The sequence below is a fragment of the Lacerta agilis genome, chromosome 5 (genome assembly GCF_009819535.1).
Source record: "Lacerta agilis isolate rLacAgi1 chromosome 5, rLacAgi1.pri, whole genome shotgun sequence".
Classification (NCBI taxonomy): domain Eukaryota; kingdom Metazoa; phylum Chordata; class Lepidosauria; order Squamata; family Lacertidae; genus Lacerta; species Lacerta agilis.
The window spans coordinates 35,305,589-35,327,937 of NC_046316.1; the positions used below are offsets into that span (position 1 = coordinate 35,305,589).

At 43.8% G+C, this 22,349-nt stretch overlaps 1 long non-coding RNA gene across 1 annotated transcript; it reads left to right on the top strand.

The window, feature by feature from the left end:
* Positions 1-15,565: 15,565 nt before the first annotated feature.
* On the top strand, positions 15,566-17,219 carry LOC117046857. The gene is made up of 2 exons (XR_004426627.1): positions 15,566-15,742; positions 16,839-17,219. It is a non-coding gene; the product is annotated as an uncharacterized LOC117046857 (long non-coding RNA).
* The last annotated feature ends 5,130 nt before the right edge of the window (positions 17,220-22,349 follow it).

The following is a 22,349-nucleotide window of genomic DNA, read 5'->3' on the forward strand; positions in this document are numbered from 1 at the left end:
ATGCACAATTGTGCACCTGCATATAGTCAATTTAGCTGCTCTTAGTGTGGAATTGGGTTTTATCTTGCACAGAACAGGGACTTCATTCTGTCTGGAGTCTAAAAAGCACATTAAAGATTAAGCCCCAAACATTAAGGGGTAGCTTGAAGCTCAGAAGGAGAAGAAGTAGGTGAAAGCCTCAAGGGAGATTGCTGTCTTATCTGTCTCTTCCCAGGCTATATTTTAAGTCCACTCGAATTTCAAACCTTTCTTAATCTTGCGCTTATGAAAAAGTGGATAATGGGGCCTCCATCTCTTGTGACGCATGTGTCAGATTTGTCATCGAGGTCGGTGTTTTTCATCATAACCCGCAGTCTTGCAACATATCTGGTGTTAACATTTCAGAAATGGGTAACAAATCATTTAACAGCTGGAAGGAAATGCTTCGGAATGATTGGAACTGTATCGACATCAGAGTCTTTCCCCTGGGGAGTCAAGGGCATCGGCACTGATGCTCACAGGAGAGATCATTATGGCTCAGCATACACTGTAGCTTCCAGATATTTGGAGATTGTATTGTAGAGACCTAATCCCTGCAGTGCACACATGTGGCCTGCTCTGATTGCTGGTCACACCCATTTTTCAAGGTGTTGCAATGTTTCAAGCTGAACTCTCTGACATTAGTTCCTAGAAGCATATCTAAAATATGCATGTGCTTTTGGGTGTGACAATTGCCTATGTATGTCTGTTGAATGAATTATGCTTTTTGGTGGAAGTTAGAGTGGGGGGAAGTTCAGAAAAAGATTTGTAGTTGCTTTTGAAAATATTGTTTGTCTCCAATATATGGATGATGGGTTTCTGACCTGGCATCAGCACCCAGCATGATAGGGCAAACCTTTGGCCCTGGAGGACTTACGGGTGCTGGTACCAATCACCAGCATCCTTTTGTCTTCCCTTTTCTTCCTCCCAAACATTTTGCTACAGCAGCACTCAGCTACTGTCCTCATGTCCTGCATTTGGGCTCCTCATTGGCTTCTGCTTGGCCACTGCGGAAAACAGGATGCTGGAATATATACCGGTAATATTGGGTTGGATCCAGCAGGGAAGATATGCAAACAATCTGCACCTTCAAATCGCACAAATAATTTTGCAGCCGTATGGGAACTCTCAAACTGGATTTTCTGGGAGCTCCCTTATGATGAATTCTGTAGCCACTCATATCTCCTGAGAGCTACCAGACCCAATTCAAGGCATTGGTACTGGTGTACAAAACTCTGATTTACTTGGGACCCAAGTACTTATAGGAGTGTTTTCCTCAGTACCCACAGGGCTTTTGCAGTGGCAGCTACCCTGGTTACTGAATTCCTTCAATATGGAGACCCAGCTGTCTCCTAAACTGCTGTCATTCGGGTAACAACTTCAAACATATTTGTTCATTCAGGTCTTTGGAGAAGAGTTCAGTAATGTCTGCGGCATTGTATTTTATTGTTGATAATGATTTTAATTGTTGTTTCAGATTGATAATATGTTATGGTTGCTGTGAGCCTAGATCCTAGGATCCTAGAGGAAGGAGGATGGGATACAGAACCAATAAATCAATAAAAAATATTGCCAGGCAAGCTTTTTGCAGTTCTAGCCTTCAACTGCACTCTTAAAGGCAGCCCCATACAAGCAGGAATTTTAATTGCCCTGTCTCTTTTCTGCCGTTACAGAAATCGCTGGGAAACTGATAATGCAAGCAGACCAACACAGATAGCGTGAGGGACAACAATCTGAGAAAAGTTGAGAAAAATATATACAAGCTTGCCAGTTTAGACTGCAACATTCCCAATCTGCTTGAAAGGGGGAAAACAGTTAGTTGTTATGAGAACAGCTTCCCAAACCACATATGATACTGAATAAGAATCAAGGCTATACTCGCCACTTGGACATTTAGACTCAGTTTATGAGACATTTAGATTCAGTTTATGATTCATGGATGAGTCTCCATGAATCATAAACTGAATTTATTGGTTTTTAGCGGTTTTAGAATCTGCTCCCATGGAAGCGCACCTGCGGATCTTCCCTCAAACTATGCCATGATGTTTTTTCGCAATCTAAGTCAACCCATTTACCTGGGATTAAATTGCATTAACTTTGAACTCAGAGCAGTTTACCTCTGAGTGGACATGCCTAGGGTTATGTTGCAACTGAACCAGTTGGCATTGGAGCAGACCTTTGTTGTTGTTGTTGTTGTTGTTGTTGTTGTTCAGTCGTTTTTGTGGTGCCAGTCTTCACATACTAGGCCTATCAGGGCTGGCCCAATACATTTTGCTGTCTGAGGCAGAGCAGCAAATAGTGCCATTACTACCAGAAGTAAAGGTTTACAGTGGACAAGACTCTTCACATTATTTTGCGACAGAAAATCCACAAGCAGTTCTCTCCCAACCTGGCAATAAAAACTCAGTAACAACAAGTTAAGGAACAAATCATTTGCTGCCTTTTCATGACACCCAAGCTCAGCTGCCTGAGGGAGCCACCTCACTCACTTTAATGATAGGGCCAGCTCTGCAATATGCCCATTTTTCTTCTGCTATGATGTGCACATATCATCCGAAAACCACTAACACATGCAGAGAAAGAGAGGAAAATTAGTGGTGTAGACCTGTGCACATAAAAGGCTGTTGGGCATTGCTTACTTAGAATTATTGAGGGCATCAAAATTTTGGGCATGCATCTGTGTATTAGAATTTGGTACACACACACACACACATGTGTCATCCTGTTCACCAGAAACAAGTCTGAAAACAGGACAGTTTGACATCTTCCGTTTGAAATTGAAATCCTATGTAATGATTATGTATTAGTCCGCACTAGATAAGCCACACATGTGGCAGATCACAGGAAGCCCACCACCCCTATTTTCAATCTTGAAGTAGATTCGGATTGGGGGAAGGAGAATTTTCACTGGCCGCTTCAGATGTATCTGTATTGCAGAATGCAAACTAGTTTGGGAGGAACTTTAGGGAAAGGCAAGACATTTCAGGAAGATTAGCATTTCTTCATTAGTTTGCTTTTATTTTCATTTTCATTTTAAATATTCATGGCCCTAACAGGCCTTCAAAGCAGCTATCTGTAAATGAAAATTAATACATAATAAGGATAAGATTATTTTAAATAAAAAGATAAACAAATAAACAAATAAATAAATAAATAAATAAATAAATAAATAAATAAATAAATAAATGGCATTGGTGAAAGCCCTAGAGGAAAATGATGGGACACAACCACTACCCAGACTTTAGATGTTGGTAACTTCTAATGAGATGCTGACTTTCACACACACAGAAACCTGAAACTTTCAGCTATATTCAGTATGTGCAATGCAGTCCTGGGCATTTTTACTCAGAAGTCCTATTCTGCTCAATTGTGCTTACTCCCAGATAAGCAGAAGTGTTAAAAAGGGGGGGGGGGAGTACAGCCTTTGTCTGAGAAGTCACATGACTGACTGTGTACTCAAACCCTTTAGCCCAAGTTGAGTTGACCTGACTGCAGGGTGACATCAACACCTGGCAGGTCCATCACAGAGAACAGCCCTATAATCCACCTTTAAACTTTTCTTCCCCTGGCCCCTAACTTCCAAGCAGCACCATGTTTCTAGATCTAGCTGCCATTTTTATTTCCCACAGTGCCCCTGGGTGGTCTGTGTGAGCCATTGTGGGAAATTAAAATGGCGAGTAAGCCCAGTCACCCAGCACAGCTGCTACCCACAGGGGCAGACTTTCGTCTTTCAAATTTCAGCCGCGCCCTATGCGAGCTCAAAATCCAGCACCCCCACCTCTTTGCCTTCCGTCCTGCTCAATTCACTGTGTCAAAGAAAGCTTCAACTGCATTTATGTATGCAAACACAGCGGCAAGGAATCTCTATGCACAGAAGTGGAAGGATGAGGGAAGAATAGCTGATGAAAACCTTGGAATGCGCAGAGACGCCAAAACCTACCACACTGATAAGAGGCACAATTTTAGATTCCTTTAAGGACGACTGGAAAGCTTTCCATATGTGAAGTTACTTTCCATATGTGAAGTCCACAGCAGGGTTTGAAGTTTAGGGGGGGCAGGACCGGTGCTAGGGCTTCTTGCCCCCTAGGCAAACCACCTTCTTGTACCCCCCCCCCGCCAAAGCCTGCTTTAGCGGGAGGTGGGGGTGGTGGAGAGGCAAGCAGCAGTTTCTCTGCTGTAGCAGAGAAGCTGCTGCTCGCCCGTCCCGCCCCCCGCCAAAGCCTGCTTTAGTGGGAGCCGGGGGGCTGTGTAGGGGGCAAGCAGCACCTCTCCGCTACAGCAGAGAAGCTGCTGCTAGCCCGTCCCGCCCAAACCTGGCCAGCGCCCCCTCCATTTTGGTGCCCTAGGCAATTGCCTAGTTTGCCTAAATGGATGTGTTGGCCCTGGGGGCGGGGGATAGCAGAACATATTAAGAAACCTGTTAAAGAGGATGAAAATGGATTTGGTGGGATTATAAAATGCAATTGTCTGAAATTTTGATTGCAAACATTGATGGCGGGTGAGTGGGAAGTTATAGGTAATGCTGCCTTAAATCTGTCTCTGCTACCCATAATTGCAAAGTAAGGCCAACAGGGGAGGAAGTTGACGTCAAAGGGTGCTTTGCCCAGAGACTCCTCAAAGCTGCAACTAGCTCTGCCCATCCTAAGTCGGGAATTGGGAACCCGTGGTGCTCCAGCTGTTGTTGGACTTCAACACCCATCAGCCCCGGCCAGCATGGTAAATAGCTAAGGATGATGGGAGTTGAAGTCCAGCATTGTCTGGAGAGCCACAGGTTCCCCACCCCTGCACAAGCTTCTTATGTTACCTCCACCTGTACTGCTGAATCGACACAGAAAAGCAAGAGACCGTGTTGTAGCTCCTCCTCACAACAGCATTAACCCACATTTTGGAGAGGAAATATTACTGTGTGGGGGAGACTGAGCATCCCCACTATTGAGTCTTGCTTGCTATTTGTCTGTGCTAAATAATCCCCAAGCCAATTTTTGCCCTGGATATCAGCAACACTTTTGGGAGAGAAGACCTTTTTCCTCTCTGGGAACAGAACGTCCATTCACCTATCTGAGGGTAGCCATATTCTGCCTACACCATATTTGTTATTAAGAACATAAGAAGGCCCTACTGGATCAGGCCAGTGGCCCATCTAGTCCAGCTTCCTGTTCTTACTGCGGACAACCAGAAAGCTGTGGGAAACTAGCAAGTGAGACCTGAGCACAAAAACACTGTCCCTTCCAATGGTTTCCAGTAACTGGTATTCGGAAGCATTGCTGCATTTATGGATCAGAGAGGCTCAAAGGGAAGTGCTTTTGTTATTTGGACCAGCTGCGTTTCATTTTTAACTTTTAAAATCTCACATCCAGTCCAGGAAACATCAGAAGGGCTGAGGACATTTTCAAATTACCATCCTGAGACGCAGGATCAAGCAAGATAAAGCGAATAGATTGTCATGTGGGAATTGCAGTTGAGTATTAAATTGTTTCCAGAGTACGCCTGTTGCTAAAAAGCAATTTAATTCTCATCACATTTTCCTAATGACACTCTCCCCTCATTATCTGCTTGATCCTATCCTTCAGAAGTTTTGGCCATTCTGATCATTATTTTAAATGCACTTGTCGCATCCAGCTAAACTGACTCGTTCCTCCCCACTTGCCTGCTTTTCTTCCATTTTACACCTAATTTGCAGCATGACCCAATAGGTTGAATCTTGTCATTAATAAGACCTTGACAACAGTTACAAAAATAAAAACAGAAACAAATCTTCTTTCACAGCACTTTTTGTTTCCCTATTTACTAGGGCTGCAATTGGACACCTTCCGTTTATGGATAGTAGAGTGGTGGCAAATTCAGAAGTGTGGGACCCCCAAATTCAGAAGTGTGGGACCCCCAAATTCAGAAGTGCGGGACTCCACCTTGGGCTGTTGAGCTTTTTAGGGAAATAGCGTCAAAACTTCCTTAGCTGGAGTTTTGAGGCTCCGCCTTCCTGCAACGCCTGGGACTCCCAGCAACCCCTGTACAGCCCTGCAGCTCCGCCTGCCTCCCTACGATCCCCCACCCCAGCTTCTGGTGTACCCCGGCCCTCCGGCCCTGCCTTCCTTTGCTACTGTAGTGGCAGCCAAGCCCCCTCACAGCCACATCCCTTTTAAGATTAGCCAGTCTTCTATTCTACCTTATTATTCTACAAAAATAATAATCAGGGGTATGCAACAATGTGGGTTGCCTTTCAAGTAGACCTACTTTGGTGCATGCACATGAGCAAATGATTTGGGGTGCTCCAATACCTCCTTTCGGAGTGACTTCAGTTTTTCCACAGCTACTGCATGCTGAGTCCCTACGTGCATCTACGTAACTATCCACCACACTGCCAAGATCCCTTTACTGGTCATTCACCACCAACACAGACCCCATCAGAGTACAGTATATGTGGAGCTGGGATGTGTGTGTGCATGTGTGCATCTCTATTTGCTGCAATGTGCTTCATGCATTGAATCACATTTGCTGTTTTGTTGCCATTCCCAGGAAAAGCAGCAGTACAGCATTGGCGGTGTCTGTGTGCTGAGGAAGAACAAGTGCCTGGATGCTCCTAGCAAAGGTACAGAAGAGCATGGCATCATACGTGTAAGAAGTACATAGGCATTGACATGGTAAATGAATATCCAACTTAAGGCACCCCGAGTTGAGTTCCTACATCTCCTTGCTGCTTGTCCCTGGTGCTCCTGGGGAAGGGGAGATTTTACCCAGGGACATCGTGGTTCATAGCTCTCTCTTTTTAGCCCAGGGGTGGCTAATCTGCAGCCCCCAGATGTTGTTGAACTACAACTCCCATCATCCCTGAGCTTTGACCATTCTGATTGGGGCTGATGGGTGGGCATCCAGCCCCAGAACACCTGAAGGGGCACAGGTTCCCCAGCCCCATTTGAGCTGCTAGACCCTGCACAAGCTCCACTCTTTTTCCCACTGCCTTTGGAGCTTACATGTTCAGCAATCGGTTATGAAAACACAGCTTGTGAAGCAAGTGACCTCCATCAATTACAGGCCTTTGGCTTTGCTGTATCCATAACTCTGCAGCTGTGTCACTGTGTTTTTGCTCAGATGCTTTCCCTTCTCCAAGGTTCGTTTTCCTGATACTCCCACATCAAGAGCTTGAAGATAATTCTCCCTCTGCCTGCGTGTCTTCTGCCCTCCTCCACCTGTTTGATATCTGTAACTTGCATCAAGGCTATGTGAACTTTTCCTCTTTCATCAAGGTCCCCGGTTTAGATTTCTCTCTTGAAGGCTAAAACGCCTCTGTACAGAACTCCCCTTCAAATTAAGGTTAAAAGAAGAAAATGGTCTCCTTATTTGAGCTCCTATGGATTAAAATTGCAGCTTCCAAGAAGGTTACTATGTATTTTCCCTCAAATATTTTTCTCTAAAAATAAGCAAAAATAAGTTTTGTATATGCCATTAGTTAACAGATGCATCATTGGTTCTATAACTATAAAATTGTAGAATCTAATAAAGATAGAATTGGAAGGGACCCCAAGTGTCATGCAGTCCAACCCCTTGTAGGAATCACAACTGGCTTTAAAGCACCTGGCTTCTTCCAAAAAAATATTGGGAAATGTAAAAGACGCCTGCTTCTTGGGAGAAAAGCAATGACAAACCTAGACAGCATCATAAAAAGCAGAGACATCACCATGCCGACAAAGGTCCGTATAGTTAAAGCTATGGTTTTCCCAGTAGTAATGTATGGAAGTGAGAGCTGGACCATAAAGCAGGCTGATCGCCGAAGAATTGATGCTTTTGAATTATGGTGCTGGAGGAGACTCTTGAGAGTCCCATGGACTGCAAGAAGATCAAACCTATCCATTCTGAAGGAAATCAGCCCTGAGTGCTCACTGGAAGGACAGATCCTGAAGCTGAGGCTCCAATACTTTGGCCACCTCATGAGAAGAGAAGACTTCCTGGAAAAGACCCTGATGTTGGGAAAGATGGAGGGCACAAGGAGAAGGGGATGACAGAGGAATAGATGGTTGGACAGTGTGCTCGAAGCGACTGGCATGAGTTTGGCCAAACTGCGGGAGGCAGTGGAGGATGGGGTGCCTGGTGTGCTCTGGTCCATGGGATCACGAAGAGTCAGACATGACTGAACGACTGAACAACAACAAAGGGTGCTGGGAAGTGTAGCTTGGTGAGATGCAAACTACAGTAAGCAAAAGGTAGTCTCTGCTTAATGGTTCTGAGAAAAATCCATCTAGTCCAGAAATCCAATTCTGACATGTCAGCCATAACCTGGCAAGATGGAAGGCAAATGGAAGCCTTGTGGTTGCCTGTTCTGGACAATGTTGTACTACCGCCACCCCAAATGGAGCAAGTGCACAGGTTGGGAGTGCTCTCTTGGGCTTGCTGATCAGAAGGTCGGCAGTTCAAATCCCTGTGACAGGGTGAGTTCCCGTTGCTCTGTCCCATCTTCTGCCAACCTAGCAGTTCGAAAGCATGCCAGTGCAAGTAGATAAAGAGGTACTGCTGCAGTGGGAAGGTAAATGGCATGCGCTCTGGTTTCCATCACGGTGTCCCGTTGTGCCAGAAGCGGTTTTGTCATGCTGGCCACATGACATGGAAAGCTGTCTGTGGACAAACACCGGCTCCCTCGGCCTGAAAGCGAGATGAGCGCCGCAACCCCATTGTCACCTTTGACTGGACTTAACCGTCCAGGGGTCCTTTACCTTTACCTCTTAACATTTTGCCATCAGCCCTCCACAAGTGGCTGCAGTGGAAAGTAGTGCATTTTCTTAGCTTCTGCTGGTGTGCAGACAACAACTGTTGCTTAACACAGATGGCCTAGCCACAGTGACCTATGAACCTCAAGACCGGATTATCATAGTTCACCCTGTGTGGGGCTGCCTTTAAGGTTAGCCCAGAAGCTGCTGTGTGGCACTTCCTTCCCCAAACACATAACACCTCACTGGAGGTGGAAGAAGACTCTCTCTACTTCAGAACAGTGGGGCATGATGGCTGGGTCAATTTCTGTGCTGGCAGCAGATGGGATGAGGTGGCACTAACCTTTTTCAAAATAGCAACACAGGAACATAGGAAGCTGTCTTCTACTGAGTCAGACCACTGGTCCATCCAGCTTAGCACTGTCTACCCTGACTGGCAGCAGCTCTCCAGGGTTTCAAGCACATGTCTCTCCCACTGCTACCTAGAGATGTAGAGCACAGCACCAGCACCTCCTGGCCCATCTGCCTGATGGATAGTCTTCCCAGGCTACACATTTGTTACCTAGAAGTAACAAAAGGCTCTTGCTTAAACTCAGACAACAGGGTGCAATTGTCATTGTAAGGAGCTGTGAAAGCTGTTTGAAGCCTTAATTGTAATATTAAGGCAGAGGGCCTCTTCGGCAGTGGTGCCCACCCTGTGGAAAGCCATCCCATCAGATGTCAAGGAGATGAGTAATTTTATAACCTTTAAGAGGCATCTGAAGGCAGCCCTGTATAGGGAAGCATTTAAAGGTTTAATGTTTTACTATGTTTTTATATATGCTGGAAGCCACCCATATTATTATTATTATTATTATTATTATTATTATTATTATTATTATTATTATTTAGGCCAGTGCAATGCAGTGCACAATGCAGTACTGATGTTGCATAGCGGACCATGCCCCCAATGAGACAAGGTGTATAAAAGCCTAGTGCCAGGGATACCTTAGGTTCTGTATATCCTTTACAGTTGTGTAAAGGAGCCAAGGTAAGATTGTGCCATTTTTGCCAGTGCTGCATGACCAGCCAAAGTTTTTGAAATGCCTTCTTCCATAGATGAGGATTTAAAAGTATAGAAGAAGCTCACCATTGCATCCATCTGATCATCCTAGCCCAGCGGTTCCCAATTAACTAAGTACTGCAGACCCCTTGTTTTTCAAAAGCCAAGCCATGGACCTCCTACTTTTGAAAAAGTTGATACCTCTGTCGTAGCTTTTGCTATGTGATTGGTGCCATGAACACACCCTTGGGTCCCCATGCCACCAACTGGGAACTACTGTCCTAGCCAGAATATGCATTGAGGAGCGAGTCACATACATCCTATAGTTAATAGGAACTTGTCGTTGTCACAGGGAGCATTTAATATGTTTCTGCTTCTTTCAAAGCACAGTTCAGCTGAGTTTCCCCTTTTCCTTTGTCTGCCCCTTTCTTGTACAGGCTTTCTCTGGGCCAAGTGGAGAAATTGCAGATGGAAGAGAATACAGATTACAGTATATTCTTGCATTCTTCTAGCGGTTACACTTCAGATTCACAATATCTCGCTTGTTTTGTTTTCTCCCCCCAACACTTCTGGGCCATTCCATGCCTCCGCAGCTTTAGATGATCTAACAGAAAACCAGAGTGAGAAAGCAATGTTCTGATAAGCATGTAACAAAGAACAGTTTCAAGCTGGTAAACTCCTCACATTTCACACTGTATGTACACAAAGATATGAAGCCTTTTCTAAACACACACACACATTTTTCCCCCTTTGGCTAGGCTTTCACTTCTCGTAAACAAAATAAAGGTCTCGTTTTCTCCAGGGTTTCTTTTAAAGATCATGTGCTATACAGGTGAGATTCGCCCCTTGAACTATGAATTAATGAACCAAGAATAATTACCACTGTCTAAGTTTGCACTCCTATTCACTTAACTGGATTTAGGAGAAAGGGCTGTAGCTCCTTGTTAGAGCACCTGCTTCACATGCAGAAAGTCCCTGGTTCAATCCCTGGCGTCTTCAGGAAGGGCTGGAAAAGAGTCCTGCCTGAAACCCTGTAGAGATTTTAGCAGGCAGTGTTGACAATACTGAGCTTGATGGACGAAGGGTCTAACTCAGTTTAAGGCCTAGTATGCTGACTGTGTGGGCACCACCTGTTTCCTGCTCATGACTTCAATAAATCTGCTCACCTCTACAGTATATCAGTGGGCGGCGTTGCACACAGGTGACCATGCCTCAATAGTTTTTCGGCGTAGTGCTGGAGATACACCACCTCACCCCTACGCAATGGCCAGCCACTTCACCTGTGTTGAGGCACAACCCTAGCCAATCAGCTTGCAGGGTGGGTGTGGCCATGGGCCATTTAATCTTGGTGTGGCCAGATGACTCCCTCTTCCTTGCCTCTTCGTCAGATCACCCTACCCACCCCACCCTCTTTTCATGCTTTGCTCTGAGGTGACCTTGCTATGGCAATTGCCAGTCGCCATGTTGTTGTGGCCGGGTAGGAATTTTTTCCACTTGGCAAATTGGCACCGGGCATTTGGTTTCCACCTACCTAGTAGCAATCGTCACAACTTTTGTGAGGTTAGGCATTGGGTAAGCCTTCGTTTCGTTGGAGGGGAGGTTGTTGCCTTCGCCTGCCCCTCCTCAGTAAGGGTATCCTGTTAAAGGGATCCGGGGTGTGAATACTGTCTGAAGCCTGGGCGTGGGCTAGGGCCATGTCACAGCCCCTACGGGGACCCCTCAGGGTGGTGCCACTATCTGATGTAAGATATAGGGCACCCCCTATTGGTGGTTTGCCCTTCCGTGGACTCCCTGCAGATGGGCAGGAGTCAAGATATGGCCTGGCTTCACCCCAATGCCTAAGCCAAACCACTCACATCTGTAATCAATAAAGTTGTGGCCTATTTGAACCCATAGACCAAAATACTCAGTGTCAGTGTGATTTATTGTTCTCCTGGGAACTTTGTGGCTCAGGTGTCTTGGTGCACAAATGCAGGAGTGCTGAAAGTCTTTGGCCCGCCTTTAACTACCTTGCCATCATTATGCAGCACAAAAAATGTATAGTCTGATAGGGCATGCTTTTTAAAATTCAATTAGCCTATAATATTTGCTTCATTGCAGGCAGAAATCAAAAGGTAAGACATTGGGGCAGTGCTGGAAGTGCTAAGAAAAGTGCCTGCTTCCCCCAAATAAGAGCTGGTATGGTTATAATAGTTTGAGTGGCGGTGTAAGATATTCCCAGTCATCCATAAAGCAAGCCCAACCAACCCCACAGGATTGTTTAAAGGTGACTTGAAGAACTATACAGTATGTGGCATATAGTGTATGCATTTCTGAGCTCCTTGGAGGAAGGGCAGAATAAAACAACTTAAAATATCTTGGCTTTCTTTAGGTCAGGGTTTGAAAACTCTGTATGTCACAACAGCAGCTAGAATCTTGATAGCTAAAAACTGGAAGACAGAAGAATTACCAACGATTGATGAATGGCAGATGAAAATGATGGACTATATGGAGCTCACGGAGATGACCGGGAAACTCCGTGACCTGAGCGAAGATGCGGTGGAAGAAGATTGGAAGAAATTTAAATTGTACTTAAAATATTATTGTATGATTGCTAATTAGATATAACTAGGAAGGATAGCTAAGCTGTAGATTTCGAGTAAGATCAAGTGTTTAAGATAGATGAATTTGAGTTAAAATAATTAGTTAAGTTTTAATAGGTAGATAATTTTTATAGTAAATATGATTTTGCAAGATGTTTAGAAATTACTAAAGATGTTAGACAAGGAACGCAGGAAGAGGGGACAGGAGGAAGTCTAATTGCAATGTGAGAAATAATTATGTTAAGAAATGAGTTTTTTATTTTATGTTTTTGTTTAGGTGTTTTGTTTAGTGTTGTTAGGTTTGTGTTTGTTGTAACTGTGTTTTCTTTGGTTGTATAAAATTATATTTATATATATATATATATATATATATATATATATATATATATATATATATATATATATATATAAAATGAAAACTTGTGGCACTCCAGATGTTGTTGTACTCCAGTTCCCATCACCCATGACCATTTTGGCCATGCTGGCTGGGGCTGATGGGGGTTAACAATGTCTGAAGGGATCCAGTTTCCCCAACCCTAGTTAAGAGGCTTGAAGCCTTTTCCTGAATTGTCCCACAAAAGTGAAGGAATCACATCTTCTCCTGCACCTCAGGACAGCATGCTAGTTTATGGGGCACAAGACAGGCTGTCTGGCACACCCAGGTCTCTCCTCCAAGAGAAGGAACAGTCATAGAGATCAGGAAGAACAGCCAGGGCAAGTGCCACCTCTGCCCCCAGCACCTGCCCCCCCCCAAGGTGACCACCTCAATCTGCCTAACAGTAGGGCCGCTCTTATGGGGTAATTTTTAAAAGGGTACTAAAAGAAACCTCCTTCATGGATCACTGCCTTGTCGTGGTGAAGGGGCTTGAATAACTGTGCAGGGCTACCCAAGACACACAGGTCATAGTGGAGAGTTTTGACTAAACGTGATCCACCCGGAGCAGGAACCAGCAAGCCACTCCAGTATCCCTGCCAAGAAAACTCCATGGACAAAAAAAGAAGACAGGAGTGCCTGGCGTGCTCTGGTCTATGGGGTCATGAAAAGTCGGACATGACTAAACGACTAAACAACAACATTCCAAGGGACACAATTTTAATATGTCTAAAGTCGCCACCAGTAAGTAAACAAACCCTGCAATACACACAAGACAGCAATGAAGAGACAGTTGCAGAGCTACCGTAAGTTCTGAAAATCATCTTCCGTGAGAACTGAACTTGATCACTTTGGGCACTATGTGATTCTCACACTTCATATATTACAGAGAGTCCCTACATGTTTCCACTTTAGAGCTTGAAATCCCAGGCAGTCTCCTCTGCCTTTGTGTATGCAGCCACCATATATTAACGTTTTGACTTGGCAGTTCTGACTGCTTTAAAATCTCTCCAGCACATTTCCATGCATATCTTGTCTGGAAGAAAGTTCTCCTAAGTTCAGCAGGTCTTTCTTTCAGATAGAGTTTGCAGCTAACGCTGCCAAGTTGGAGAAAAGCCCACCTGGCCTTTAGCAGCTGCATGAAACTTTCCACAGCTGGCCGATAAGCAGTATCGTTTCCAAACATCTACCCTATCAAGATATGGTTAAAAGCACTTCAATACTAGCTGGATAAAAAGTTACTGACCTTCGCCTTTCTTACAGGGCTGCTGTGATGACAAAATAAGGGCCAAAGAGCCATGGACACTACCCTGAGCTCAATGAAAGGAAGGTGCAATCCTGTGCATGTCCACCTGGAAGAAAAACCCACAGTTTAATACGTTTTAGTTCCAGCCAGATAAGTGGGTATATAATTGCAGCAATAATGACATTGCCATTTAATATATCTTGGTCTTCTGCAATAAATACCTATATCAGCTTACCAAGAAATTTAGAAAAGTCTGTATACATACCCTCCAACATTTCTGCAATGAAAATAGGGACGTCCTATTTCATGATGATGATGATGATATGGTGATGATACTCTGGGCAGCTTCCAACACACATAAAAACATAATAAAACTACATAGGGCTGTCTTTAGATGTCTTCTAAAGGTTGTATAGTTACTTATCTCTTTGGCTCTGGGGTCACATAACTCCATACCCTCCAAAATTTCTCCGATGAAAATAGGGACATCCTGCTTGGCAGGGGGTTGGACTGGATGGCCCTTGTGGTCTCTTCCAACTCTATGATTCTATGATCCTAAGGAAAAGCAGGACCTTCTGGGATCAAATCAAAAACTGAGACAGCTTCTGTAAATTCAGGATGTCCCTGGAAAATAGGGACACTTGGAGGGTCTGTTGTATATAAATTCATGAACACGGTTCAAGAGCTGGTTAAAACAAAACAAAACCCTAAGATATCTTTGTAATAAGGATCTCCTAGTCAAATCTCACTTTATGACCAACTATTAGAGTGACAGTAAGTTTCCGTGCGCTGCTCTGGTTTCGCCAGAAGCGGGCTTAGTCATGCTGGCCACATGACCCAGAAGCTGTACACCGGCTCCCTCGGCCAGTAAAGCAAGATGAGCACCACAACCCCAGAGTCGTCCGCGACTGAACAGGGTCCCTTTACCTTTAGCTTTAAGTCTGTTCTGAAATTTGCACATCATTCACAAAAGCCATGTTTAGACTGCTTGAAACTTTCATCAACAGTTCACGAACAGGGGCATCATAGGCCACAATCACAACACACATTTAAAGCCATGCGCATTTGAAACCACTTTAAACAGTCATGGCTTTCTCCCAAAGAATTCTGGGAGCTGCAGTTTGTTCAGGCTGCTAAGAATGGTTAGGAGACCCCTACTCCCCTCAGAGAACTGCAGTTCCCAGCATTCCCTGGGTAAAGGGATTATTACGCCACTCTAGGAACTGTAGTTCTGTGCAAAGTAAAGTAAAGAAAGTCTTCCTTTATTAGCAATAAAGAATAAAATTTCAGGGAACCTGACTAGTGCCTGGAAAAACAGAGGGAAGCATTGGCGATGGCCTTGACAGACATGTGAGCAAGAAAGGCCTTTCTTTTTTACAAAAGGAAGAAAATGAAAAACAACTTTTCCCAGAACTGAAAGTCCTCTCCCAGGCTAACATTTCAGAAATTGCTGACGTATGTGAATGAAAAACAGGCGATAACCGGGCACCTTGGGCTGTGCCTTCCCATTGCTTGTATCAGCCCCCCTTTGTCAGCTGCGTTCCCTCCCCTCCTTCCCTCTCTTGCAAAAGTGATACTTTCCAAGCCTTCAGCACTCTTGCAAAGCAGAGTTCTTGCGTGGCCCCCATCTGCAGGTGCAGCCGAGGCCTTGGCAAGGGGGAAGGATGGTTATCGCTTCGGAAAACAGCTACACTGTCTTGTTAATCCTTCGTCAAGGTCTTGGCCAAAGGATAAATTCTGAGGGAGACGGACGTGGAGCACTGAGGAGCCCAGGCAACTGATCAGGTAAGACTCATTGCGAGGAGTTCCTTTCTGCATTTGGATCAGTAGACTAGCCTGGCGCCTTCGGTGTTCCGGGCACTTTTGGGGGAGATTTTCTACTTTTTCTTGCAACGCTATGGCACTAGTTAGAGATTTATTGGGGTTACAGAGGAGTTTTCCTGCATTGTGCCACTCTTTAAAAAGACGAAATCACTTTTTGTTCAATCTTTTTTTCTCCTGCCGCACATTGGTCCATATGTGAGTGTCTTTTCTTTGAGATATCTAGTTCTCACCTTGTGTTTTAGATGCTGTTGAAAGAAGCAGTGAACGGGGCACTGCAAATAAATTAATATTGCCTCATGTGGAAATGTAAATGGGTACATGGGGAATATATTCGTGTATATTTCATGTATGGTTTTTCTTCTAGGTTTCCTGGCCACCTCTGTTGCAAACTGCAGGATCCCTGTCCATACCTGCTCGTTGTTCCTTTTTCCTATGCATATACTTCTTTGAGAATTTGATCTAAAGAGGCATACGGCATGGGAAAATGGGGCGATTGAGGTGCTCCACCGCCCAGCTCTTCTGCAGCAAGACATCTTCCAGAGGCAAAATGTGGGGAGCGGAGGGGACTTCTGAGTAAACTGGGCTGTAGGGTTGATTTGCAAAACCGCTTGTATGAGAAACTTGCATGAATTCTAAAGATTTATTATTTTGCATGCCAGTTAGGCTTTTGGATGTGAAAGAGTACTTAAAACCAGGTTCTTTAATCTGAATAAGCAGGTTAGCTTTGGCTGTAATTCACAGTGTTTTGAATCAAGATTTTTTAAAAGTGAGTTAGCCTTTGATTTAAGAAATCTGTTATGTAGAGCTCATTTAGAATTGCCACCTTTTCATAGTCAAAGGATCAGTGCTTTTAACGGCTGCATAGTAGGCAAAATTCAACAGGTGCAGCTTTCCCCAGCACAGGCAATCAGTTAATAGGAAATGCTCTATCTGTTTATTTCTGTCTTGCTGAAGGCAAGTGTTTCTCAGTAAGGAAGCCTGGGTGTCATTAAGTGATATTATATTGTTAGAATATAAGAGAACACAAAACTAACTTTCTTCTTTTTTTCATCCGCAGACCATTTTTCATGTAGCTCTCAATGTTAAAGGAGCGGGGGAATCGTTGTCTTGCTATTTTTAAAGATCTGTTTCGAGATTGTTGCATCCCTTTCAGTTCAATTAGTTTTCTAATTCTTACTCATCTGCATAGAATTGCTGTGTAATATGCCTATATGTTTTCTGACAGAACTTTGCATAATGATGTGCTGAATTTAATGATGTATTGAATTTTAAGCATATACTGCAATAATGTTCAAAAAGTACAAGTTCATAAATGCTATCAATTTGTGGGAAAGGATGGTTGCTTTTGATTGTCTTAGGTCACCTTTCCTGGCTTCATTCAGTTTGTAAATGTGCTTCGCCTTTGAGTTGCTGAACAATAAAAGAACTCTTGACTGCACTTATGCCTCTTACTTATTTCGCATTAAGTTGGGTGGAATGAGAGCAAGAGAAGAAATAGAAACTGTGTGTTATTGTAGCAATGCTTTCACTTAGCTGGATTGGGAAATGAGTGTGGGGTGATTCAATATGTGATTGAATCCACATCTTTTGATTCAATCCACATCTTTTAATTTAAATCTAGGTGCCTCTGCACAAACACACACACACACAACCAATGCTCCCAAAGGTGTAACGTTGCACAACAAGCAAACAACTGGTGCACTGATTCACGGTGTGGTAAATGTATATTGAAACACAATGGCACTTGGGGTTCACTGCAGTGTGGTTAATCAAAAACAACATTTCAACATCTTCTTAAAAGGCTGCTCGGCAGCACACATGCTCCTTAAACCCCATGGAAACCAGAGAAGTTTAAGTACACCTTTAAAACGTTTAGGTTCCACCAAAATCGGGCCTTCCAGGGTGCTGAGGTTACTCTGCATTGAGGGCAAGAGCTGCTCATCTTGAAACCAGCTCTGTGTGCTGAAACCTCATCAAAAACAATGGGACTTGTTCAAATTGGGGTGGGGTGGGGAGGGATAAAATTGGGAACTCTTGCACAGAAACACAGGTAGCTGCCTTATATACGTTGGTCCATCTAGTTCAGCATTGCCTACACTGACTGGCAACAGCTCTCCAGGGTTTCACACAGGGGTCCCTCCGCTCTGTACCTGAAGACACCAGGGAGGGAAGCAATGACCTGTCTGCTAACTAGATGCTCTGCCACTGAGTGACAGCTATTCCCCTTGCTTTTTTATTTATTGAGAGAAGCTATGTGCAGGGGACAATTGGGTAGAAACTCAACAGGTAAAATGTTCTCCATGAATAAGGATGCAGTGATAGGGAAAGCCTCATCTGTTCATTTGTGAAAAGAGGCTTTTTGTGTCTTTAACAACTGCCCGAGAGACAAATCAATAGGAGCTTTCCTTATTACAGCACCCCCACTTTTGAACAGGGAAAAAACCTCACATGTTAAATTTCTTTGCAGCTGCTAAAAACACAATGCTTCTATCCATATAAAAGGTGAAAAGAAAAGGGGTGCTAGTGCATTTCTTTTTACATATATTTAGTTCAAAATACACCCCCTCTCCTGCCAAAAAAAAAAAACCCACCCTCTTTCAAATACAGCATTAAGAACAACTGGGGTCAGTGATAATATGGAATAAAAAGCCATAGAATGCATTTATTCCAATATTTCCTTGAAACTCTGTAATGTACTTTTAGGGCATGAAGTTGTTTTTAAAAAAGTTATCTGGCTCATAGAGAAATCCACAGCTCAGCAGTGCAACCCTATGTATATTTACTCAGAAGTTAAGTCTCACTATGTCCTAATGGGTCTTACTCACATGGAAGTCTGCACATGATCACAGCCCACGTTTGCAATGTGCTGCTTCAATATGTGAATGGACAATTGTTACTCAGTTACTAGCTCTATGCCCAGAACCAATCATTCCGTTCATTCACAGATATCCATTGGGGCACATGTCTTTTGATAGGCTATCGAACGAAATGGTTGAAGCTCCAGCTCTCGGAGTAACAGAGCTTAGAGATATGCATTCAGCGTCCTATCATTCAAAAACTTAGCAATTAATAATAGATTTTACTGGTCCGGGGTTTGTACAAGTAAGCAGCCAGCCTATGAGTGTTAGTTCAAGGGTCTCAAGGAAAGCAACACAATTTGAGGACTCTTGTGGATTATATATACAGGGAGAAACAGGCTGCAATCCTATGCCCAGGTACTTGGGAGCATGCCCCATTGAACTCAGGGTGGGATTAGGGGGCATCTCCAAAAATATTGATGTTCAGCCTTCCTTCTCTTTTCCAAGAAAACTAATATAATGGTAGACAGAACTCCTGAAGCTCTAGTAGTTGTATAAAAGAGGGGGGGGGTTGGCTGTACAGCAGGCACAATGTGGGTTGTCATACAGGTTCAGCTCAAAGATGAGAAAAGCTTCACCTATTAAAATGCTCCCCCTGTCCTTTGCATCTGAACACCCTACAATCTTCCAGTTTCCTAATCCCTCCCGGCCTCCAATGCTGATTTATCGCTCCCGTTCCCACCTATATCTCAACAAAATAATGGTGAATGAATGCTTAAAACAGGGAAAGCTTCTAGATATTTAAAATGTAGCTAGGGAACTGAAGGAAAGCTGGGAGCCTCCTTTGGCAATGTACCTGCTGCTTTTCTGGTCTGATCCTGTGCAGAAACAACGGAGCAAGCGCCATGGTGTGGTGGAATTAGTACCCACTTTTTCAGATGCGTTTTAAGCAGCTGTCAATGCATTGTTCCTCAGATGCTCATGGCATAGGTTGTATTGTTAAATCCAAACATCTGTTAAGCTATTAGAATGAAACCGTGGTTGCCCCAAAACGTTGGCACAATCTGGTTTACTGGTGGCTTGCAAATAATGTTGCTGCTCAGGTGTCCATAAAAATGTAGCAGAACAGGTTAAAAGGATCTCCCCTCTACAGAAACCAGGTATAGCTATTGTGGTATCTGTTTGCCCAAAGAAAGAGAGCCTCGAGGCATATGCAGAGTGCCGTTATCTTTTTAAACCACAGCTTTTTATGGAATAGTCAAAGTAGTACCTTTTCATAAAAGGGATAATTTCATCCAGTTCAACTGTTTTATGACCCCTGCATTTCAAACTACATCTGATTAAAAAACAAAAACAAAACCCAGCTATGAATTATCACAAGAGGCAACAGATTCAAGTCCTCCTTTGACCTGACTACCCTAGTTCAGCATGCAACAGCAGGATTTTGGTGAAAGCAACACAATAGGGAAGCATATAAACAAATAATGTATCAATACACTATTCAGTCACTGAGGCTGCCAACACCTCTGGGCACCACTTGGCTACTCTCAGACACTACCCTTGGTGTTTGACAAGGTCTCCCCTCCCCATTTTTATTTTAAAATTGACTTTGCTTGGCTTTGAGGGGCTTTGATGGAGTTTTCTGTTGGGAGCTTTTTGTCTTCATTTGTTTTAGGAATGGTGACATGGGTACTTTGTAGTTGCCACAACAATTCCTTACATTTCCTGCTGTGTCTCTAGTCCCAAAAATATTAGGACCCCTTATTAATCTGTTATCTCTAAATTATATTATCCAGGTGGCAATCTTAAGTATACAAAGCTGGAAGTAAGTTCTATAGAAATGTGTGAGGAAGTCTCTTCTAAGTAGATTGATTCAGGACTGCATTGCTCCCTGGAAGAGCTCTGTAGAAAAGATTTGCGATTGGCTGTTCAAGGCAGAAATGCAGAACTTTATTTGTGTAGATACGAAGCAGGGCTGCAGTGAAAGTGGAAGTGAACGAGAAGTGGTAACAGGCAGCAGCAGATTGAGTCTGGTCTTTGAGAAGATCAGCTTTGCTGCCGCGATGGGTAAGACTGTACCTACTTCAGAGATCTCAAAAGGGGCAGTCCTTGTAAAATGTAGCTCACAAACAACTAGAACCAACGCAGGTAACCTCTAGGTTATATTACTGCATACCCTACAACATTTCTCTGATGAAAATAGGGACGTTCTATTCCATAATAATAATTTTACTGTTTATACCCCACCCCTCTGACAGGGTTGCCCCAGCCACTCTGGGCAGCTTCCAACATATATAAAAACATAATAAAACATTAAACATAAAAAACCTCCCCTATACAGGGCTGCCTTCAGATGGCTCGGGGGTCAGATAACTCCAGTGCTTTTTCCCCTAAAAGAGTGCTTAGGGATACTTTCATTTTCCTATTCATATTGAAATACTGCCCCTCAGTGAGGCCAAACTTAGATTCACAAAATGTTTAGGGATATGCGTAAACCTGCATTCCCCCAGAAAAAAAGCACTGGATAACTCCATACCCTCCAACATTTCTCCAATGAAAATAGGGACATTCCAAGGAAAAGCGGGACAATCTGGGATCTAATCAGAAACCAGGACCGCTTCTGTAAATCTGGGACTGTCCCTGGAAAATAGGGACACTTGGAGGGCCTGTTGGTGCAATGATTTATACGTGATGCTGCCTCTGAAGAAGGTTTGGAAACTTCAGTTGGTGCAGAATTCAGAGGTCAGGTTGCTTACCAGGGCAAGACAGTTTCGGCATAGAATACCAATCCTGGCCTGACTGCACTGGCTGCCAGTTAACTTTCCGGGCCCAATTCAAAGGGCTGGTTCTGACCTATACAGCCTTAAACAGCTGATACCTCAATGCCTCAATGCCCTCAGTGCCTGAAGGGACTACCTCTCCCCATATGAACTGACCTGAACCCTGCAATCAACATCTGAGTCCCTTCTTCGTTGTTGTTCAGTCATTCAGTCATGTCCGACTCTTCGTGACCCCATGGACCAGAGCACGCCAGGCACTCCTGTCTTCAACTGCCTCCCGCAGTTTGGTCAGACTCATGTTGGTAGCCTCGAGAACACCGTCCACCGTCCAACTTCATGGTGTGCCTCATCCATGAAATGCCTGGAGGCAACATGAGAATGGACCTTTTCTGTGGCAGCTCCCCATTTATGAAACATTATCCCCAGAGAAGCTCACTTGGCACTTTCATTACATATCTTTAGGCAACAGACAGAAACATTCCTCTTCACCCAGGCTTTTGGCTAATTAAACAATCTATGGCCTTTTAAACTATATGTGAGGGGTTGTTTTTGTTTGTTATTATGGTATGTATTTTTGTGTTTTTATATTGTAAACTGCCCTGTGATCCTTGGGTGAAGGGCAGTATGAAAAATTAATAATGATGATGATGATACCTACATCCCTTGCCTCCCCTCAGCACAACAGATTTCTGGGGCCACAATACCAAGCACTCTTCAATGGAAGAATTGAATTACAAAGTGATGTTTTATGCCTATTTTAGCACTATTAAGTGTTGTGTTGTGTGGTGCATTACAATCCTATGCCTGTCTTCTCCAGGTTCCATTGAGTACAATGCTACTCCCAGCATATGTAGAGTTGCAGTCTTAAAGAAAGTACCGTAATTCTTCACACAGCACATAGTCAACCTACGAAACTCACTCCCATAGAGGACAGTGCTGGCCACTAAGCCAGTGGCTTTAAAAAGAGGATTGTGCAAATACATGGCAGGG